The sequence below is a fragment of the Cydia pomonella genome, unplaced genomic scaffold (assembly GCF_033807575.1).
Source record: "Cydia pomonella isolate Wapato2018A unplaced genomic scaffold, ilCydPomo1 PGA_scaffold_199, whole genome shotgun sequence".
Taxonomy (NCBI): Eukaryota; Metazoa; Arthropoda; class Insecta; order Lepidoptera; family Tortricidae; genus Cydia; species Cydia pomonella.
In genome coordinates this window covers 45,287-54,916 of record NW_026907839.1, presented here as the reverse complement: position 1 = coordinate 54,916, position 9,630 = coordinate 45,287, and positions in this window count along the sequence as shown.

The window sequence follows — 9,630 nt, the reverse complement described above, 5'->3', positions numbered from 1 at the left end:
GGATTTAGAAAGAGCGCGCCAAGCGGGACGTTTTGGAAACTCAAAATCCTGTACAAAATGAGACTTAACGCAAACGCGTTCGTCACGTTATGATGTTCATTAAATTTACACTAGGGGTACAGAGTTGGCCGAACGTTAACTTGAAATTTGGAAAGATAAGATAACACCAAACAATATAGCATATATTCTTAAAAAGGAAATGCTTAAACAATTAAATTATTTTAACTAATGCATATTTATGTTATTTCATTTAGTGCAAATGGAGCAGCCCGTATCGAGTAAGCGGGGACCGGTTCTTGTTTTGCTCGGCCCGGCCGGCTGGTATGATAACAGACGCGCTCAGTTTGTGATATTTGCAATCATAATGTAATTTACGAATTAGATGTATATGTGTATTGCATTGTATTTCTAATTATTAAATACTGCGGAATGGAGTATCGAGACAAACCATTGTGGTTTAACGATACTTTTTGATCAAATATTCTGTAATTGTGATTTATCTGTAATAAAAAAAAAAACCTTTTCCAGGCATAGTACGATTTATCGACCACATACGCGCCATTAGAATTTCAACTTTAGCGTTCCGATTTAAGGTTCAAATTAGATTACACTTTCAGGAAATGTTACTTGTCTTCAACTGAATCATCAAAGCTGGATTAATTGGAATATATTTGGATTTTTTGGGAAAACCTTGTAGATTGGTGCGGCCTGGAAAAGGGTTAATTTCAATTAAACATTAACCATTATAAAGTGAACCGTAACGGTAACGGATGGTTACAGTATACGATTCAATTTATAATGGTTATGCCATTAGGCCAAAAATTTTTAATTGCATTAACGTTTCGGCCAACACTGACTGACAACGCCTATACAAAACCGTGTTTTTGCATTATTAGGTCATTTCCAGGTGGTATCACTAACGCAGCAGGTCTCAGTTCCGTTCATTTTGTTTTGCGCTTAAACCTTGCTTTCGAGTAGATTCTGCAGCGCCATCTATTGCACGGAAGTTGAGTTTAGAAGCAGGTCGAAGTTCCATTCATTCTGTTGGCGCTTAGACCTCTTGTCAAAATAAATCAACTTTCGCTCGAAGGACCACGACTTTGTATAGATATTGTCAGTTTATAGACACGCATAAAAAAATATTAGTCCGCGAGACAGGAACAGATTTCCAGACCAATCGCCTCCCGAGCAAAAACTTGTATAGTGGTTAACGGCTATGTATGATGAACCCTCGTTGACGTCAGCTGCCGCTTCGTTGGTGGGTTGAGAAAAGAAAAGGTGATGAGTGACGGAATATGCTCCCGGCCCGCGGTCTGTATTGTAATAGGAAAAGTATTTTTAATAAACAGAAAATATATTTATACTTTCAAGATGGTTTTGAAACTTCACCTACCTGTTTTGAAACTTCACCTACCTGTTTTGAAACTTCACCTATCTGTTTTGAAACTTCACCTACCTGTTTTGAAACTTCACCTACCTGTTTTGAACCTTCACCTACCTGTTTTGAAACGTCACCTACCTGTTTTGAAACTTCACCTACCTGTTTTTTGAAACCAAGTCAAAAGCTCATTTTTGTATAAATAAGCACTGCATGTATTCTCGATAGTATTTCCTTCTTTTGTATATGTTGCCGAATTAACCCGAGGACCCCAAATATCGACTGAAAACATATTAAATTTATTTTCAATTTCAATTTATTTATTCATAACGCAAGTTACATGTCAATTTACATTAATTATTTACATCTTATGTGTATTTTTATATATCAACAACAATAAATAATAATAATAAGTATCCCATTTTAATAATCACGTTAATTATTCTGATTAATATATTCATCTAATGAGTAAAATGCCTCATCTACTAAATATTGCTTAAGCTTACTTATAAATATATTATCTGATAATTCAGCTGACTTTAAATTATTTGGCAAACGATTATAGATTCTAGGACCTATGTACCACACACATTGTTGAGACTTTTTTACTCTGTGCCTGTTAGGGAGGAGATTATTTCCATTTCGGTATACCCTTCCTTGCCGTATCCGGCAATGGCGACTCCAACAACAATTCTTATCCGGATTATGAAATGCCCTTATGTGGCTCGTAAAACCAAACTTTGTTTTGAAGATGCGGTCACACGATGCGCAGTGGAGTTGTCCAGTCGAGTTGCGGGTGTATGTGTAGGAGGGCTTAGGTCGCGTCTTGCGGATATGACGCTTAGCATCTAGGTCTTCCAGACGCTGCTGCTCAAATTGAGCTACTTTCTTGTGAACACTAGAACGCCATTCCGATCTTTGATGCAATGCAATGCCCTCCCAGCAGTCAGTCGGTATCCCGCAAGCGACGAGGTGGCGTTTGAGAACGTCTTTATGTCGCAGGTATTGCCCCCCCCCCCCCCCCCCCCGCATTTCGGTAGTTAGGACTACGCATTCTAAATTCATTTAGATGTTTACGAGTTTGAAGTAACCCCTACAATGGAACAGGCACCAGTAATGGGATGGTATATACAAATCCTGTAAAACAAGTATTTACAATCAATTTTTATTCGCTGGCAACATTTTACCATAAACAAGAGCAAATTTTTAATTGATATTTGTTAGTTTGAAAATTAATGACGCCATACATCCCATAACTGGAGCAAAAAAACATAGTTTTAATTGGTTGATAATATTGAAACCAATTGCAGTAGCTTTCATGAAATACATAGAAAATATAAAGGACGAATTGGGCATTCGAATTTTAAAGCATTAAGCGATAGAAATTTTACAGATGTCGGTGAAATATCAAAAATACTCCAAATTTTCTCTTATATGTCCCATTATTGGTGCCGTTGACATAATATAGTACTTAATTACTTATTAAGTTCGATAAAATCTAACAGGCCAAATCTAGTTTTATTTATTAGATCTGTTTCTGATCTGTCAGGGTCAAAAATGACATTTCTTCAACCTCTTCTTCTTCCTCGCGTTGTCCCGGCATTTTGCCACGGCTCATGGGAGCCTGGGGTCCGCTTGACAACTAATCCCAAGATTTGGCGTAGGCACTAGTTTTTACGAAAGCGACTGCCATCTGACCTTCCAACCCAGAGGGTAAACTAGGCCTTGTTGGGATTAGTCCGGTTTCCTCACGATGTTTTCCTTCACCGAAAAGCGACTGGTAAATATCGAATGATATTTCGTACATAAGTTCCGAAAAACTCATTGGAACGGCCGGGGTTTGAACCCGCGACCTCCGGATTGCAAGTCGCACGCTCTTACCGCTAGGCCACCAGCGCTTCCACGAAATGACATTTCTTCAACCAAAAATTAATTTATTAAAAAAAAATGACACATTTGACACTGATATATCAGTACCATATTGGAAACAGATCTTTAAATGAAACTAGAATTGGCCTGTAAATAATGTTCAACTGGAATACAGTTGCATTTGTTTTGTTTCGTTAAATTTTCACCTAAACCAAAACCAACTCTGTTTCCTTCAATATAAAATAGGTTACAAATTTAATTGGCAAATTTCGGATTTGTTTCTAGTATGGCTGGGCCTTTGGATGATTATGTAGTATAGAGTTTAAACTGAAAGAGGAGAGTCGTGAAATGTATGGGATCCAACACATTTGTAGGGACTGCCCAAGCTTTAGATGATATGATGATGAACGAAACTGTTTATTATGACCGTTATAGGGATGAGCTTGTAATATAAGCAATCTGTTTCCTTCCCTTTATTGGCACTTGCCTTTGTGTTAATCTTTCTTTGTTTTATTTCTTTGTCAGTTTCCGAATATTGTTAACTTTAAGTAATAAACTAATTTGTAGCCAGCGGGGTAATTCGTGGGAAACAAGGGCCGAATCGAGGCGCGAAGCCGCGAACGCGAGTGTGGATGGCCCTCGATTTCGCAGATTGTTCACGCCTTCGCGCCTTATTCCCCGGTTTTTGTCGGTATTTGGCCCGCGTCAAAGGAGACGCGAAGCGCGAACTTGCAAGACTCCACACTCGCGATCGCTTCGCGCCGCGATTCGCTCACGAGTCAGTTAATCTGAAATGTCGTAACCTTCTATGGCGGCTACTTGATTATATTGGGTGCGAACGTGATTAACTAAAAATGAATTTCACAGTTCCCAGTGCCTTGCCGCAAACTAAATCCGATCAGCTGACGCTTCGGCGCCATCTTGCCGCGAACCAAACTGCGAAATCGCCGTGAAGTTGTGCGAGTGTGGAGTCTAGGTCAACGTCACGGTATGTTCGCTCCACGAAGTCGCGCCGCGATTCACGCGCATAGTCTGGAGGGGGCTTAGGATTCGCCATGTGCGAACCCGTTATAAGTTCTATACCGCTATTCCTATAGCGTATCTGATGCAAAGTTATAATCATCCGGATCGCGGGAGTCATAAGATAGTTCGTAGTCAGACGTCAACTCGACAAGTTGTCTCGTACCTATTATCACAGGTTGAGCTTGATATCATATCGCTCCCTCGTGTATTCTTGGTACCTATATTTAACGGTCGAGCTCGATTATATATCGCTTCCTACTTATTATTGTAATCAGTGTTAGTTTAGTATTGAGTTGTGTTAAAATTTAAAATAAAATAGATTAATTATTAATAGAATCAGGCGTTACTTTGCGGAAATCCATGCTAATTAAAACAAGAAATATTACTTTGCTAATCCGCGAGAAAATAACGTGTTAGTCAATCAGTGCTAACCCGTTATACTTACTTGCGTATTTTTACATGCAATTAATGTTCCCACCCTCCCACCGCAAAAATAAATACGCAAATAAATATAACAACCCACCACCAAAAGTACAAAACTCGACACGTGTTTCGCCTCTCTACGAGGCATCCTCAGGAGATGCTGGAGATGTTGACGGTCTGACACCCGACAACTGACTGAGCTGTCTAGAACGGTCGGCCATATTTATACAACTCATTTTTCAACTCATTTTTTTTTTTCATTTTTGCAACGATCCCAACACTTAAGTACATATATACCAAACCTTGCTGCCAAAAATTCTACGACTCTTCTTCTCTTTCCGCCCACATTGTACCAAAAAAATAACGTCAATTTTAAGACATAATAATAACTGTTATCGAGCTGCAAAAAACATGTTTAGCCGCACCCCACCGTCCGGGAGTCCCTCAATATGCCCTTGCCTCATTTGCCTCAAACCGATTACAATTACCGCTATTATTACTCTTAAAATTGACGTTGCTTCAACTTACCTCTGTTTCAACTTTCAACTCGCCTCGGTCTCCCCTACTTAAATTAGTCGTCCCGAATCAAGACTTTTTGACACTTTCACTTCTAACTACAAGCTGATCTTTATGTTCGAACTTAAAGGTACTGTCTTTAAGTTCGAACATTTCTATTAACATGATCTATATAATATCCTGCCAAAGGACTATACGCAAAATGGTCCAAAAACCAACAGTGTTAAGAGTTATATTTTTTAAAAGGTCTATTTATCTACTATATTTCATTATATGGACACTAATTGCAGAACTGAAATAATCAAGTTTTAATTGAGAAGCATATATTGTTTCCTTCGATCGGCCAAAGCATTCGCCGCGCTCGCCCGGCAGTGTGAGAACATCTGCCCTGCAGCAATTCATTTACTTGGACTCTTTTGCCTAAGTTAATAAGGGTAGCGACATTTTGACTAAAGTACCAATATCTCAGTTCTGCAATGGAATTTCTCTTGGTGCCCATAGAACGAAATGAAGTACCTACATAGAAATACCTATTTTTTTAGTTTTTGGCCCAGTCTACATACAAATGGACAACTTTGTATGATGACTTGGCCTTTGTGGGAAGACATTTCATGAACAATACTCATGATATCATATTAACAGTCATGGAACTTACAAACCTGAAAAGTACATACATACTACTTCAAGAACTTTCTTCGTTACGTTTGTGAGTCTTTATATTTACCTTTTGGTATGCTTAGGAGCAGATCTGCTAGGTCATCATTGTCGCGTCGTCAGATGTCATGGTTGCTAAATATGTGGCAAATTTTTGACAGGCGCAGACGGCAGGTTAAATTTGGTTATTCAGTTCTGAAACCTATACTTCTGCTAAAAAATAACCGTAGCCTCTTACTTGCTTTTCCGTGTATCGTAATTGGAATCCTCTTGCTCTGAAATCCCTTCTTCCAACGGTTTGATCCTTGCCAGGTTTCAATAGCACAGTATACTTGAGCGTTATTTTCTGATGGCTCAAGGACCTTCCGCAACACAACCTTCACATAGCCATTATATGTGTGTTGCCGAGTCTCGGCAATCATGACTTCTTTTTGATGCCGTCCATTTGGATCTGAAATATAAAAATATAATTAATTTTTAATTGTGATTTTTACGAATTCAGAGCGATGAAACATTGTAAACTTCAATAAAAAAAATTTATGATATAGAAGGCAAACTAGCAGACAAATCGCCTGATGGTAAGCGATAACCATCGCCCATGGACAACCACAAGATGGGAGGACGCTCTTTTCTGGAAGGTTTGAAGATCTGTGTAATTATCGCCACTCGCTGATAATGTTCTGCTAACCGGCATAGTTTATAATCCTCTTTAGAGCTTACAGATTGCTGTACTCGGCTGCACTATCCTCCTAAGGCCTAAGGCCCTACTTATGCCTATAGTAATTCTTTACTTCGATGAAATTTAAATCATATTCAATTGGAACAGAGTCGCTATTGCATTGTTTCGTTAAATTTTCAAACAACGCAAAATCAACTCTATTTCATACATAATAGGTTCAAATTTCTGGCAAATTTTGGATTTTTCATTTGTATGGCTGGGCCTTAGGAGGCTATGTGTGTCGCAAACGTATTGCGAACCGGCTAATATTTGCCAACCTCATGGAGTAGATGGCGCTAGTAGTCATGTTTAAGTTAAATAACCGCTTCTAGTTTATTGGGACTTTTTGGTTGAAGTTGAGAGGGTAGGTGAGAACGACAGTAGGAAAAAGGAGGTGGTGTGCGAACAAATCTACGGGGGAGTGATATTTGCTTTTAGATCAAGTCAACGACGTTCTTATGGTGTTATTAGAATAATGTATCTCTTGTAGATTGTGACCAACGTTATCAGTACTCAGAGTGAACAGTGATCCAGTGAGGCTAATATGAACTTAAGGTAAACTTTGTGTGAGGAATGGGGTCGCTATAAGGGGAGGTTTAGAGGCGACTATTAAGCTCAAGAAACCAGGTGGATAATCATGTGAAACTCATGTTATATGTAGGTAATAGAGTCGGACACCAGCACAACTCATATCGTCATCTCACTAACGTCCAGGCCTCATCATAGGTATGTAGTACATTTACATATCGCTTTCCAGTATCCATAAAAGCATTAGCTCATTCGATAGGTTAATAAGAATGGTGAGCTTGACGACAATGGGTGAACTGTTCGCAACGGACGGTCAGCTCTTGCGCGTCCAGGTACAACGACGCTTTCAGAGTACTGCTCGCTGTTATAGTAGGTATATTTCTTTAGGTAGAGATAAATAAATGTGAACAATATGTTTTTTTTTTTGCACTGCGTCTCACCAGTGGTACCTAGACCTTAGCGAACTCGGCGCCGTCGAATAGACAAAAACGGCTTTAGACAGAGAAGTATGGCGGTCTTTGGTGTCGGAGGCCACGATCGACTTCGGGTCGCTGCGCCACAGCAGTAAGTAAGTAAGTAGTGTGTTTTTACATTTTCGAGTACTTGATAGATAATAAAGATGCCTTTAATCCAGTAGCTTGATCTATATACTATGAAAAATAATTAAGCAATATTTGTTTTATTGCAGTGTTTTTTTGTTTTTTTTTTCTGTGAAATAACCATACTAGTGTCCGGTAGAACTGACATAAGAGACCATCATGTTCTCGCTTGATTGTATTGTTTTAGTTTATTCTAGTTATGGACACTTAGAGACCTCAAATACCTCTAAGATTTTTTTAAGTTGATTCTATATGTAAATAGGTATCTATTATTTTTAATGATTCCGACACTTAGATACCTTTTCATCTCTAAGTCAATTTAAATGTAAGTTTGTAATTTAGTCATTTATAGGTAGGCATACTCCTTACGAATATAATGTTGTCGCGTTTATGTGACGCTATGCCGTCTTCAATGTAACATATAAGCACAAATGTTGTATCTCAATGAATTATTTTTTTATATATATTTTAATACAGATTATAATATATTTTAATGAAGAAGCGCTGGTGGCCAAGCGGTAAGAGCGTGCGACCTGCAATCCGGAGGTCGCGGGTTCAAACCCCGGCTCGTACCAATGAGTTTTTCGGAACTTATGTACGAAATGTTATTTGATATTTACCAGTCGCTTTTCGGTGAAGGAAAACATCGTGAGGAAACCGGACTAATCCCAACAAGGCCTAGTTTTACCCTCTGGGTTGGAAGGTCAGATGGCAGTCGCTTTCGTAAAAACTAGTGCCTACGCCAAATCTTGGGATTATTTGTCAAAGCGGACCCCAGGCTCCCTTGAGCCGTGGCAATATGCCGGGACAACGCTAGGAAGAAAAAATATATTTTAATACAGCCCGGCAGCTTGAACATGTCATGCTCGCTTAAAAGTCTATGCTTACAGTAGCGTTGTTCATAAGGCCGCCACTTTCCCGACTGAAGGTTGGTGTGAAGGATGCTGTTTGTGGAGATCAGTCTGTTTAAGCTTACACGGGCTACTTGTTATGTTATCTTGTCTGTTTGTCTGATTTATTTATTAATTTAATTTTTCTTTTCCTTTTATAAGAATTCGATAATTATGTTTCTGAAACAGCTACGTATTTGTATGGTTTGATATGACACAATATATATATATATATATATATATATATATATTATCAAATTTCTATAAAGAAAAGTAGCTACTGTACTTCTCGGGTCAGAGGTGTAGGGTTAGAGCCGGTGTAGCTTTATTTGACGTTTATAAGCGTAATATACCTACTTGAATAATAAACTATCTTTATCTTTATATAAGAATTCCAGTCTTGGAGACCCTTTACATTTCTAACGATAATTTTAATGATCCTTTTTTAATTATATTTTATCTCTGACACTGAGAGACTTGTACATCTCTAAAGAATTTTAGTATTTGTTGTTTGTATTTTTTTTTCACAGTTTTTTTGTGTACTTAATTCGACATTTAGAGACTGTATATACTCTAATATCGTAACTAGTATTTAATTGATTCCATGTTTGTAATTATATTTTGGTATGCTTATATAATTTGACTTGAAAAAGTGCCTCTGTGGCCTATTTGCTGAAAAAAAGTTTCATGTTTGATGTTTGATAAGTAACCCGTTCCGGGTTCGTTCCGGGTTCGGACCCGGGTACGTCCTTAAACTACGTCCATAAGAGTGGTATGGGCATTGTGAATGTCATCTCGCTTTGTGTGGTAGGGCACAGCCAGTGGATGTCATTCCAGATCTAGAGCAGAGCCCAACTGGGGAAGTACCTCCACCTTACAGAAAACAGCAGCCAAATAACACTAGACCCTACTCATAGTGTTGTGTTCCTGCCGGTGAGTAAGGTTGCCAGAGCTCAACGAGGGGAGGCGGGTTTAGGGTCGGCAACGCGCATGTAACTCCTCTGGAGTTGCAGGCGTACATAGGCTACGGAG